The sequence below is a fragment of the Cryptomeria japonica genome, chromosome 1 (assembly GCF_030272615.1).
Source record: "Cryptomeria japonica chromosome 1, Sugi_1.0, whole genome shotgun sequence".
Classification (NCBI taxonomy): Eukaryota; Viridiplantae; Streptophyta; class Pinopsida; order Cupressales; family Cupressaceae; genus Cryptomeria; species Cryptomeria japonica.
In genome coordinates this window covers 627,944,785-627,959,125 of record NC_081405.1, presented here as the reverse complement: position 1 = coordinate 627,959,125, position 14,341 = coordinate 627,944,785, and positions in this window count along the sequence as shown.

Below are 14,341 nucleotides of genomic sequence, written 5' to 3'. Positions count from 1 at the left end.
TTCTTCTATTTCTCATCTTCATCCTTCTTCTTTTTCTCTTCCTATTCCTTTGCTGCTTGCTGTGTCTCCTCAGCTTGTTCACCACCCTGATCGGCCTGTTGTCCCTGTTCTATTCCCTCAGAAGGTATGTCCTGAGTGACATCATCTATATCTAGGCATCGACATCGATGGTGTTGATTGGTTCCTCCACTAGGTTTCCTTCTTCATCAAAGACCTCATCCGGTTTGGAAATAACTGGTTCCTTTTCCACTTGGAGGTTGGCCATTCATGCTTTGTGAGAGCTGATAGCATGGGCCATATGCTGATGTGTATCTTTTTCAAAATCATAAACTCTCCCCTCCAACAACCAGAGTCTTCTTCTCCTTGTGAAGAAGAGACCTTTATTTTGATCCAGGGCATTAAACAGTTCTGAATTTGAGAGTTCGGGGAAGTACTGTGCAAAAACTTTCTCCCTAATTTCCTGTTCCTTTTCAATGGAAATGCGCCATTTATTATCCAATGATTTAAATAATGAATCCGGTGTCTGAGATTTAATCTCTGATGGTGACCAGTCATTTTTACATAAATAAAGAATGATTTCCTGTAGTACTATCTTTTTCCTCACTATTGAATTCATCATAATAGTCTATTAAATCATGAAGTAACTTTCTCCTAATATTTTTTACTGTTCTTTGACAATGTGTCAAAGGTTTGTAAGAGGTGATATCTATATTTACCGGTGTGGATGCTACCGGTTCATTCTTCTTCATCTTCTTTGTCTATCTAGCCTTCTTTGGCTGTTCATCAGACTCGGTTTCTTCGGAGTCTGGTTCATTTTCCTTAGTCTTCATCTTTCTTTCGAAGAATTTTTCCGGTGTTACCTCTGGTTTCTTCTTTGCTGGTGACCGCTTGGTCACTCTTGGAGTTGCAGTGGTAGCCAGTGCCGATGCTGCAGGCACTGCCTTAGCTTTCTTAGCTGCCAGTTCTTTTCCTTTCTTTACCGATGGTTCTTCAACTGGTGCAATCCTGTCCAAGTAGGTTCTGGTCCTCTTAGCCTTTGGATCAAGAGGCAAGGCAATAAGGGTTGAAGCATACCCTTCCAGCATGTCAAACATTACTTCATAGCCCATAGGCTCCACTTCCTCCATTCTGGGCTCAACAGCCTCCATTAGACATTTGTCCACCTGAATAGTGAAATAGATGTCATCTTCGTATTTCTCCACTATGTCACTTGAGATTCTTACCCTCTGACTCATCTTTCTTCTGAACTCATCAAAGTATTTATTTAGTACCTTAGGGTAGCCCGTTCCAATGGCTTGCACGCTTTCCTTTATCTGCTTGGTTACCGGTTTGTTAGGTGACCACTAGACATCTCCTACACCTGGAAAGTAGCCTTGGAAATAAAAGAACAACCCTACCAGTTGTTGTCCAAACTTAAACCTCAGTGAGTTGTCCTGCTTGATTGCCTTAAGATTTAGCAGGAGTTGGCTCTGCATGCCAGTGCATAAGTCAAAAGATGCATCCTCTTTTATCATTCGGTAAGCGGCATTTACCACTGCAACAGATACATAATTAATCCTGCTAGCTGAAAACGTTCTGTATCCAATCACCATGCATGCGTATTTCACCAGATCATTCTTGATAGGATTGACTGTCATGCCTCGTGAATCACTTGTTGAACTGGTGAGCTTGGTCATTTCCATTTTGCTCACTTTTCTCAGGGCTGGCACTTCCCCTGTGTTGCAGAAACTGGTGACTGCATGAATTGCTTGAGGCGTGATATCATGCGTCCTATCTAGGTACATCTTGTCACCATGGACTCTGCTCAAGATGATCCTGATGTGATCCTCTATGAAGTCTTCCAGGAAATATACCGCATTGTGGAATTTATTCTTCTCTATGACACTAAATTCCGGTTTGACCCTTTTGTCCTTTCCGCAAAATAGACCTAACTGAGTATGAATGGCTAAAGACCCTAGGTCTTCTATTTTGCAATCAATATAATTAGAAATTCCTTCTTCAACTATGACTCTAGCTGGAACTTGTGATAAAGCATTATACTTGGACTTCTTCTGAATGAAACTTTCTGACTCAATGGATATACTTGAACTAGTATGAGATGTGGAAGCCATTGAAGAGTATTTCAAGAACACGAAAAATACCTTTCAAACGTGAATTTAGGGCTTACTGATTCTGCTTCACTTCACTCTCTGTCGGATGCCAAATCACCGCTTTGAGTTCTCCACTACCGCTTGCAAACTAGATTTGAATCTCTTTCAAGGTTATCCAATTTCTTGAAATCTAAGCTCAAATTGCCTTTTCTTCGCTCGAAAACAGATAGTGAGAAATGATTTGAAAAATGCATTTATACATGTCTCTCACCTACCGTCATTAATGCTCCTCTATTAGGGTGTAAACCCTAATTTTCCTTTTTACCATTTCCGGTCTTCTGCCAAGCAACAGGTATCGCATACCGATTAAGGACTTTTACCAATGTCAACCGGGGGTTCAAAAGCATTTCGCCGTTTGCTCCCCCTAAGCCTTTGAGGCTTAGTTTGCCAGTTCCGATATTTTCACACTAGGTGCAAAAACCAGTTCCTCTTCCAACAATATTGGTTTCTTCTTCCATGTTTTCTTCATGTCTCCTTGAACTTTTTCAACATCTATTTCTCCTTTCTGAGTGACTAGTATATCATCAGATATACTTTTTTTGCTTCTGCAGAATCTTGCAATGTGACCCGGTTTGTTGCAGTGATAGAAAACAAGTCCAGGTGCTCTCCAAGGTCCATTGTACATGTTTCCATTCTTCCTTGTGCATGTTGCAGCAGTGTGACCATGACCATGATAGATCATACAAATTTCTCTCCATCCAGTTGCCGCTTGGCCACCACTTCTTGACTGATGATTGAAGACATTAAACTAGTTGTGGTTCCGGTTCATAAAAGGTTCAGAACCAATTCCTTGGGTCCTCTGAGGATATCTTCCAGTGTTATCCATTATAGACCTGCATTCAAATGCTCTATGCCCAAACTTGTTGCATGCATAACAATGACCATTGAACTTATTTGATCTAGGTACATTGTTGATAAAATAAGGAAAATTATTGTAGGCTTTGCTCCTACATACATTGGCAGTGTGTCCTTCTTTAAGACAATTAAAGAAAATAGGTTTGAATTTTTTCTTACCTTTTCCTTTGAGTGTCGGTTGCTTCTTTGATGCTTCAGCATTTGTTCCTGGGATTCTCCTTCCTCATGTCCAGAAAAACCAAGACCATTCGTATTCTTTGCCGGTCTAGATGACTCAAGCTTTTGCTCTAGCTTGATTGTACTTTTGCCAAACTTAGCAAGTATTTCCTTTGACTCAAAGAGTTCTTTGGAAATAGCAATGTTTGTCTCCATTAGACTTGCATTTTCTGAGATGGCAATGTTCAGTTCTCCTTGCATGTCTTCTTTTTCCATTCTGCTCTCATGAAGGCGAGCAGTTAGTGCACTAATCTCATGTTTCAACTTGGAGATCTCATGATCTCTGTCATTTACCAGATCTTCAGCTTTTCTCCGGTTCTCAAGCTCTTGACTAAACCGAATAGTCAGTCCTTCCAACTCCTTTCTCAGATTGGAGTTTGAATCATTCAGCTTATTCACTTCAGCAATCATGGCTTCCATGTTAGGTTCATCTTCAGAACTACTTTTAGATAGTTCCATCGGCCTCTCTGCATGTTCTCTCCTTTTTGCTTGAGATGCCTTGTATTTGACCATAAGATCATCATAGGCTTTCTCAGACTTAGTGAGCCATTGAGTAAGTTCCCTCAAGGTGTATTCCCCCATATCTGTTTCCAAGTGGTTAAACTTATAGAAAGGTTGGCTCTGATACCAATTGATGAATACTAAGAGGGGGGGGTGAACTAGTATGCCAAAAATTACTACACTAAAACACTTACACAGTCTAAAGATAAACCGGTAAAGCAGTCTAACAGTCAAACTGGTTACCACACATGCAAAACAAAATGCGAATAAAGCATTCACCCACAAAAGCAATACAACCATAACACAAGATATTTGATGTGGAAACCCAACTGGGAAAAACCACGGTGAGATGGAACTCACAAGTCACTATCTGCAGAATAGAAACCAGACCGGTTAAGGTTAGACCGGTTAGGGTCTTACAATGTTCTTCACCAAAACAAATCCTGTTAGGAATCTCAATCTCTGTTAGGAGATAAGTCCGATTAAAGACTACCTTGTTAGAGGATTTTAGATTCACATGTGTGAACCACCTTGTTAGAGGATTTTACAAAGGCTTTTAGGCCTACCTGGTTAAGGGCTACAAACTTGTTAAAGATGTGAGTAATCAACAAGTGTTTGATCTATCTAATAGCACAAACTGCTTGGTTAGATCCAGTATTGCTCATAGCTAATGCATTCGAGCATTACTTCAGTCTTCTCTCTCTCTCTCACAGTTACAACTTGATCTTCTTAGATAAGATCATTCTCACAACAACTCAGCTTCCACCTTAAACCCTAGCTCAATATTAACCCTTTTAGCAACAACTTAAAACCCTAGACATGATGTCCTTTTAAAGGAATCTGATTTCATGTTGGTCCAATAGGATTACATTACAATTTCCTAGGTTCAATGAATCTAGACATACTCAGTAACATGACACAAAAAGCACCGTCAATGTGTTGGCACCGTCAAACAATCGATGGATTGGTAACTCATCACAAAATGCCGGTTGGTAACTCATCACAGAGTAATACCGGTTCATACAAAATACCGGTTGCCAGTTTGTAAAAAATGAAGACTGGAAAGAATGTGTTGTGCCGCTTTGCTCCCTCGCACCGCTTGTAATCTATGAACCGCTCGGTGTCGACATGCCGCTTCAGATCGGGAAACACATTCTACAAAATCACTAGTCTAGAGACTAGTAAAAAACATACTGGTTGCAACAAATATCGGTTGAGCACAAGCTCATACATATAAAGGGGATCTCAATACAAGTGTGTGTCCATCAATGACAATCACAACATAAACATCAAAAATGCCAACAAATACAATGACACAAAAAGTAATTTGTTCCTTCTTCATTGTTCTCATCTGCAATAATTGCATATACATGACGTGCATTTAATAGAATGATATAAGTTAATACCAAAATCAACATAAGTTAATACTAATAAATTAAGCTTACAATTATAGCAAATTGCAACCCTTTACCTGGTTCAACTATGTCTGATACATTGTCAAAATCCACTGATGCTTCAATCTAGTTCATTTGTAGTGCTCTAGGAAGTTGATATGTATCTAGGGTTTGCAAAGGTCTACAAGACCATTAGTCAACCCACTCTTTTGATTCACATTTATCCCACAAAAAATGCATACATGAAGAGAAAAAGCATGCAATATGTCTAGTATAAATAACTAGTGATGTTGCATTTGAACTTCTAAATGAATGCATGTCACTTGATCCAGTAAGTGTACAACAATCTAGATAGTTTTCAATGTTAGATTCACTTATTAACCAAAAATATATAGAAACCATAGACTTACCTGCATTACTTGGTCCCATCGTAGAGCGACACCATTGCACAATTGTTTTTGTATCTATTAACATTGCACCACCTTCATACTTAAATTCCTCTCTAGTAAGATCTCTTTTCACACATGCTCCTACAGCATCATGCTCTCCCTTTCCATGCCCTACCTCAATGAATTTCCAAAAATATTGCACACCACTTGTCACATGCATCCTAGTCAACCAGTAGAACATCCTTGCATTCTTAAATTGTGCGGTGCAATTTTCCGACCATATTAAGTGTTGGTTGTATCTTATATCTCTTTCCCTTAAACTATCATAGAAGACTATAAAGAATCCTTGTACAAACTCTGAGGAATGAGTATGATCATCACTGATATAGAAGTGATATTCTCTTATAACCTTTCTGTCCTCCTCAGTGCTATCATGTGCATGCATGAATGCTATGTGTACAAAATTGTAACTTGTGTAGAGTGGTAATACATAGATTGTACTTCATTTTGTGGATTTAGTGTATAATTCTCAGCAAAATCAATGACAGAGACAATAGCACTGAGGGGGAAAGTGTCCTTACACAACTTGAATTGCTCATCTAACCACCTAGCTCTATGTGTGTGACCTATGTACTCATATACTAGTTTCTCTTGAAACATCTTCATAAAATCAGCTACACATATATCCCTTTTCACTAACTCACACCTCTTTAATTATTTTCCATCTTTAATACCATATGTGACTGACTTATATTTTCCAATAGAAGCTAGTTCCTTACCAATTTCATGTGTGCTATCTAGATGTAGGCATCTATGCAACTGTTGCAAACCGCCACATGTGGGACAAAAAATTCTCATACACATCATCTTATAGTAAATGCACCTGTCATCTCGTCTACATAGTACACTTGAAATAAATTCTCTCGGTGACTTAGGAGGTGCTTGTAGACCACATTCCTGCAAAACATTGTTAGTGTGCAAAGTACAACATATATAGCGATAAATATCATAATGCATGGAAAATTCAACATGGACCCTACAACAACATGTAGTACGTGCATGATTAATCTTAACATAAAATGGATTTGTCCTGTCAAAAAATCTTTGACTAATTTTAATCTGAGGAAAGCTTTGAAGAAACCTTTCATAAAATTGTGTTTGAGTTGTATCTAAATAGTGTTTTGGATGTGGCTCATGATTACTAATTCCAATTCGCCTTCTAACAACATCTCTTTGGTTGGGTGAAACCCTTGTGTTGTCATGCCAATATTTCTCAATTAACATTCTTAGTGCATCAACAACAACCTTGTTCTTGCGTGGGAGTCTACCCGAGAATGCCCAAAGAGAATTATTGTTAGGATCGTCGATTTTCTCTTGCCTCTCTAAGGCATAGTGTAATGTGGTTCTGCTTATCCTTAATGACTTGCTTGTTTTTCTTATTAAACGAGATTTTTTCATTTCCTTTCCCATTATGGTTGATGTGAGGATACGACAAGTAATATTAGCATCCTTAGTGCATGATTTCGAACCAATGGTTCTTTCACTATTATTTTCAAATGTTCTTAACCCCAAAATTTTCATTGTCTCTCTAAATTTCAGATTTTTAATGATTTCAACAACTAATTGGCATCTTCCACTTTGACTTAAGTTTTCAAAATAGTTATTCCAAATTCTTCTAACTGTTCTTCTACAAGTTCTTTCAAAAATTTTATCATGCATTGGGTTCGCAATATTTTCATCAATATCTATTAGGAACTTCAAATGCTTTTCTACGAATTATTCTAAGAGGTGTTAAGATTGGTGCATCCTCTTCATTTTCATTAGGTGCATTATGTGCATTGATCACATCAAATTCAAATGGTATATCTCCTTCAGTTTTATTAACATGTGCATTCACCGAATCATTTTCAAATGGTGTGTGTTCATTACATTCATTAGGTGCATTCATCATATGTATTTGATTTGGTGTATGTTGATAATTTTGATTTGGTGCATTAATCATATCAATTTCAATTGTTGAATGTCCATCACTTTCATTAGGTGCATTAGATGACGTACCTTCACGCAATCTCTTTATACGCCCCCTTTGTCTTTCCTTTGTTGCCTCTCTTTGTTCATTTGTTCCTCTCTTATTCTTTCCCATTGTCCTACACATAACATCATGATGACAATGCACAATCAAAAAGAAAAAAACAACAAATGATCATCATTTTGTTCTGATTAATTAAAAAAGTAGGTTTTCAGGACCCGAAACCTTTAACATAGGAGATTAAAATAAGACACCAAAAAGTCTAGTGCTTAAGAACCGCATACAATCATTTTTTTATAATCTAAAGTAACAATAATAAAATAACTTCAAATAAAACCAAAATACAAGACAAATAAATCATGATCAAAGCAAAAAAATAACAAATGATCATGATTTTGTTATTATCTAAAATAACTTCAAAATCAATCTTTCCAAAGCAAAAGTGATAAAAGAATATGAAAACCTGACTGTTACTGTCCCAAAAAATCATGTGCAAAAGCAGTGGGGCCTTCAAACAACTTGCAAGGCTAGTTTTTAGGCCATTGGGACTAAAATATATAAAATTTTTCCCATAACCTGTATGGGTTATGGAAACCTTATATGTCAACGTTCACAATTTGGCATAACCTGTATGGGTTATGTAGAACTAGAAGTTTTGGCCTTAGTTTGACATAACCTATATGGGCTATGTAGAACTAGGAAAAGTAGAGGGGGAGAGGGAGAGAGAGGGAGATTGGGAAAAGGAGAGGGGGAGAGGGAGGGAGAGGGAGAGAGCGAGATTGAGAAAAGGAGAGGGGGAGAGGGAGAGGGAGAGAGAGGGAGATTAAGGAAAGGAGAAGGGGAGAGGGAGAGAAAGAGAGATTGGGAAAAGGAGAGGGGGAGATGAAGAGAGGGAGGGAGAGGGAGGGAAAAGGAGAGGGGGAGAGGGAGAGAGGAAGGGGGAGGGAAAAGGAGAGGGGGAGAGAGAGGGAGAGAGAGAGAGAGAGAGAGAGAGAGAGAGAGAGAGAGAGAGAGAGAGAGAGAGAGAGAGAGAGAGAGAGAGAGAGAGAGAGAGAGAGAGAGAAAGAATAGGAGATAGGAAGAGAGGGAGATTGGGAAAAGGAGAGAGAGAGAGAGAGAGAGAGAGAGAGAGAGAGAGAGAGAGAGAGAGAGAGAGAGAGAGAGAGAGAGATTGGGTAAAGGAGAGGGAGAGAGGGAGAGAAGGAGAGGGGGAGGGAGAGAGGGAGAATGGGGAAAGGAGAGGGGGAGAGGGAGAGAGGGAGGGAGAGGGAGAGAGGGAGGAGAGAGGGAGGGAGAGGGAGAGAGGGAGGGAGGGGAGAGAGAGGGAGATTGGGAAAAGGAGAGGGGGTGAGAGAGATGGAGAGAGAGAGAGATTGGGAAAAGGAGAGGGAGAGAGAGAGAGGGAGAGAGAGGGAGATTGGGGAGAGAGAGAGAGAGAGAGAGAGAGAGAGAGAGAGAGAGGGAGAGGGAGAGAGGGAGAGAAGGAGAGGGAGGGTAGAGAGAGAGAGAGAGAGAATAGGATAAGGAGAGGGCGAGGGAGAGAGAGGGGGAGAGATAGAGGAGAAATTGGGAGAGAGGGAGAGGGAGAGGGAGAGGGATGGCGGAGATGGGGAGAATAGGATAAAGAGAGGGATATTGGGGAAGGAGAGAGAGAGAGAGAGAGAGAGAGAGAGAGAGAGAGAGAGAGAGAGAGAGAGAGAGAGAGAGAGAGAAGGAGATAGGAAGAGGGAGAGAATAGGATAAGGAGAGGGGGAGGGAGAGAGAGGGGGAGAGATGTTGGCATATGTGCAGATTTTGATGACATGATGATAGTGTATGTTGTCATTGATGTTAATATGCTGAAGTGTGAACCGGTATGATGAAGTGTGAACCGGTATGATGAAGTGTGCACTGGTATGTTGAAGTAAGTAAACTGGCAAGTGAACTGGTATATGAAAATTTTGTATCGGGGTTTCACCAGATATGACTACCGATTGGTAATCTCAACTTCAAGGTTTCCGACTGATGTATTCCAAGTTTGTGCGATTCGACTGATGACATCCTATGATGAGTTAGCATTAAAATGAAGATTAGATCGCATTGCCATGTCAGCCTTGTACACATGAAGAATTTACTTAAGGATCTTGTATAAGAAGATTGATTCTATCTACCTCGGGAATGTGCAAAGTCTTAGTAAATGGTGGAGAGCGCGTGATGGGTTATCAACTTCTAGAAGTAGTGCAGAATGGATGGTGCAGAACATCTTGAGATTTGTTTAAGATTGTTTTACCCTATGTAATGTGTTTAAACGGTCAGGATTGGAATGACGGTATGGTTAACCTAGATGCTTAGGGTTTGAGGTTTTTGCCACCGACCTAATTGTTGTCTATAAGGTCGATGATGATTTTCATTTGAAGTTGTTTGCAAATGAATGTATGTGAAGTGATTCTTTCCAGACCGAAGAAGTGAGTACAAATCTATAGATTGTGATTGCGGATGTAAAGGAACTGAAGTGGATCTGCCTTGGCATTGAGTGCTATTATCAGATCAGTGTATTACTTGTTGACTTCTAACCATTTCAGTAGTTGGAAAATCCCTTTACCGGGTAACTTTAACAGGTTTTTTGTAAATCCTTTAACAGGGTGAATCAAAATCATTGAGTTCTTCAAATCCTCTTGCGAGGTATCCTTTAATAGGGTTTTAACCTTTAACTGGGTATTTAGCCATCCCTTAACCAGGTGATCTCTAGCAGGATCGGTTCCTAGCAGAACCTGTTGTAAAGTCTTTAACCGGACTAGGCTCCTAATAGAGCGGACTTTAGAAGAGTTCAAGAAAAACTTGTGGGTATTCATCCCCACCGTGGTTTTTCCCAATTGGTTTTCCACATGAAAAATTAGTGTGTTATGTGTGATGCTTTTTCATGTGATGATTTAGTGTTTTTTGTTAAGCGGTAAATCATGCTAACCTAATGGTCATTATATTTTTGATGTATTACCTGCTTAAGCATATGGGTGAAGTTGAAATGAGATATTAGGTTTTGAGAAGTTCTAAGTGTTACCGGTTTATGTCTTTTATAGTCTGACTGTGTTTTACCAGTATTGTCTTGGCTTAGGTTGGTGATGCTGTTTGACAGTTAGTGCAGTCTTTGCAGTTTAAGTTGTAGGAGAAGTTTTTGTCTCTACTGATTCACCCCTCCCTCTTAGTACCTATTGGGTATTTACTATTCATCATTATTCATCAATTGGTATCAGAGCATCCTCCAGGTCCTCAATGCTATAAGCTTAACCTCATGAAGAAAAGATCCTATTTTAATGATGAAGAGGGAAGGTCCTAAGTTCAATAGAGATAACTTTAAGATATGGAAGGATAGAATGAAGATCTACATTAAAAGCATGGGTGATCAACACTGGAACTATGTTGAGAATACTTATTTTGTCCCTACTATTACTCTCACCGATGATCAAAGAAGAGAAATTCAGGAGAATGGGCAAGTCATGTAAACTCTTATTAGCAATCTATCTAATATTGAGTTTATAGATGTTCAGGAAAAAGACAATCCCAAAGATGTATGGGATACTCTAGAGACTATCTATGGCGGTGATGAGCATGTGAAGCAAGCTAAGGAAGAAAGCCTTAGAGGAAAATTTGAAGACATGCGGATGGTTGAAGGAGAGACCATTCAACAATATGGGATAAGAATTCAAACTGTTGTTGGAGACATCAAGAGTGCAGGAGGTACAATGGATGATCCCACCATTGTTAGCAAGGTTTTGAGATCCTTGTTATCGGTCTATGCAATAAGGGTTGCCGCTATTTAGGAGTTGAGATCTATTGACAAGACAAAGGTATCCCTAGACTCCATCATCGCTAAGTTGACTACATATGAGCTAAATAGTTATGATGACATTGTTCAGAAGACTGAATCAGCCTTTAGAGCATCTACTGCACTATCTAGAAAGGGAAAAAAAGATGGTACCAGCTATGAACCTAGATAAAATAGAGATATGGATGATGAGGAGATCCTGATGGAATTTGAAGCTCTTCTTGCTAAGAGACTTCCTAAGGGAGCTAGAAAATAAAGAGGTAAGCTCCCTTTGAAATGTTTTTCTTGAAATAGGATAGGACACATTGCTGTCAACTGTCCCAATAGTGATAATAAGGATAAACCAGAGAAGTTTAAGAAGTTCAAAGGAGGAAATAGGAGAAACCATCTTATTGCAGTCGATGAAGGTGTCACTGATGATGAATCAAAAGACGAAGAAAGCGAAGACATAGTGTTTGTAGCTGTTAAGGAAGATGTGTCAGACAAGAAGGCTCTTGTCTCCCACTTTGATAATTCTAATGAGTGAATTATTGATAGTGGATGTTCTCACCACATGACTGGTGAGCAGAAAAAGTTTCTGTCATTGGAAGAGTATGATGGAGGTGTAGTACGATTTGGTAATGATGCACCATTTATGGTAAAAGGCAAAGGGTCCATGTCTCTAAATGGAAAAAGAAGTGCTAATAATGTGTATTGGGTAGAAGGTCTCAGACATAACCTTTTGAGTGTTGCCCAACTAAATGATAAAGGACTCACTCTGGAATTCAAAGGTGGAGTGTGCAAAATAAAAGGAAAGAGTGGTGAACTGATGACCACCGGTATGCAGAACATGGGTAACTTATTTCAGTTAAATACAAATATCAGTCAATGTCTAATGGCTAAGTTTGATGATAGTTGGATATGGCATAGAAGAATTTTCCATTTAAATTTTGATAATATTGTGAAGGCTAGTAAGATCAAGGCAGTTAGAGGATTTCCCGTGCTGAACAAACTGGAGAATCCTTTGTGCAAAGAATGTCAACTGGGGAAAATGTCTTCCTCAACCTTCAAAGATAAATCTTTCACAATAGATAATTTACTTGATCTTGTGAATACTGATTTGTGTGGTCCTATGAAATCTAGGAGTATTCAGGGAGATGGGTACTTTATGATTCTCACTGATGATTTCTCAAGAATGATGTGGGTCACATTTTTGAAAGACAATTCTGAAGATTTTGGAAAGTTTAAAGCCTTCAGAGGCACTAGTTGAAAAGGAAAGTGGTAAAATGATCAAATGCCTTAGAACAGACCAAGGAGGTGAGTTCACTTCAATTGAATTCAATAAGTACTGTGAAGAGAACGACATCAAGAGGCAACTGTCTGCCCTCCAGACTCCACAAAAAAATGGCCTAGCAGAAAGGAACAACCAAACTATAGTTGAATTAGCCAGAATGATGCTGATTCAAGGGAAGGTTTCTCACACTTTTCAGAGAGAAGCGGTGAGCACTGCAGTCTACACTATGAACCGGGTACTCATCAAGAAAGATAAGGATAAAACTCCTTATGAGTATTGGACTAGTAAAACTCCAGTAGTAAGCTGCTTTAGAGTATTTTGTAGCAAGTGTTATATCAAGAGAAGTGAACACCAAAGCAAGTTTGATGCAAAATGTGATGAGGGAATACTCCTAGGGTATTCCACCAAGAGAAAAGGTCTCAAGTGTTTTAACAATAGGACTCGGAAAATTGTTGAAAGTATCAATGTTAGAGTTGACGAAACCTCTGAGAAACCTAAGGAAACCAACAGCAAGCGAGCGGTAGATGAATTGGGTGTAACCTTCTGGGAACCAGTTGCAAAACAACCAAGTACAATCAACAATGCTCCTACATCAGTAGATGCTATGGTAGATGAAGATGAAGATGAGGATGAAGAGGAAAAGAAAGAGGAATTAGCTAAGATCATTCCTAGGTATGTAAAGCTGATCCAAAGAAAATCATAGGGGATAAGGATGCAGGAATACTTACAAGAAGAAAGGTCAGAGAGAATTCATGCATGATTTCTGAATTTGAGCCCAAAACATTTAAAGAGGCACATGAAGATGAAGACTGGATTAAGGCTATGGAAGAAGAACTTGACCAGATAGAAAATAATGGTACATGGTCTTTGGCACCCAGACCTAAGAACAAAAATGTTATTAGCACCAAATGGGTTTTCAGAAACAAGCTGAATGAAGATGGCATAGTGGCAAGAAACAAAGCAAGATTGGTATGTAAGGGATATGCTCAAGAAGAAGGAGAAGACTATGGAGAAACCTTTTCTCTAGTAGCTAGATTGGAAGGAGTTCGAATGCCACTTGCATATGCAGCCTTCAAGGGATTCAAAGTGTATCATATGGATGTGAAATCTGCATTCCTGAATGGAATACTTGAAGAAGAAGTGTATATAGAGCAACCAGATGGGTTTTCCCTATCAGAAGACAGTGATATGGTGTGTAGGCTACATAAAGCCTTATATGGATCGAAGCAAGCACCTAGAGCATGGTATGAATGTTTATAGTCTCATCTTGTGAAGATTGGATTTAAAAGAACAAGTGAAGATAGAAATATTTGTCTAAAGTCAGAAGGAGATCAGATTCTAATTTGTGAAGTGGTTGTTGATGACATAATTTTTGGTGGAGATGACAAAATGAGCCATGCGTTTGCAGATGAAATGAAGAAGGAATTCAAGATGTCACTAATCGGAGAGATTAAGTTCTTCATTGAACTATATGATTCAACAAATGAAAGATGGTATCTTTATCACTCAGTCCAAGTATGTCAAAGAAGTATTGAATACCTTTGGCATGGAAGACAACAAACTGGTTGGTACATCAATGATGACTGGTTGTAAATTGTCAAAAGAATATGATTCAGCATTGGTGAATGAGAAGGAATACCAATCAATGATTGGTAAGTTGCACTATGTAGTACACAATAGACCAGACATTGCACATGTAGTGGGCATTGCTGCACGTTTTCAAAAAAGTATC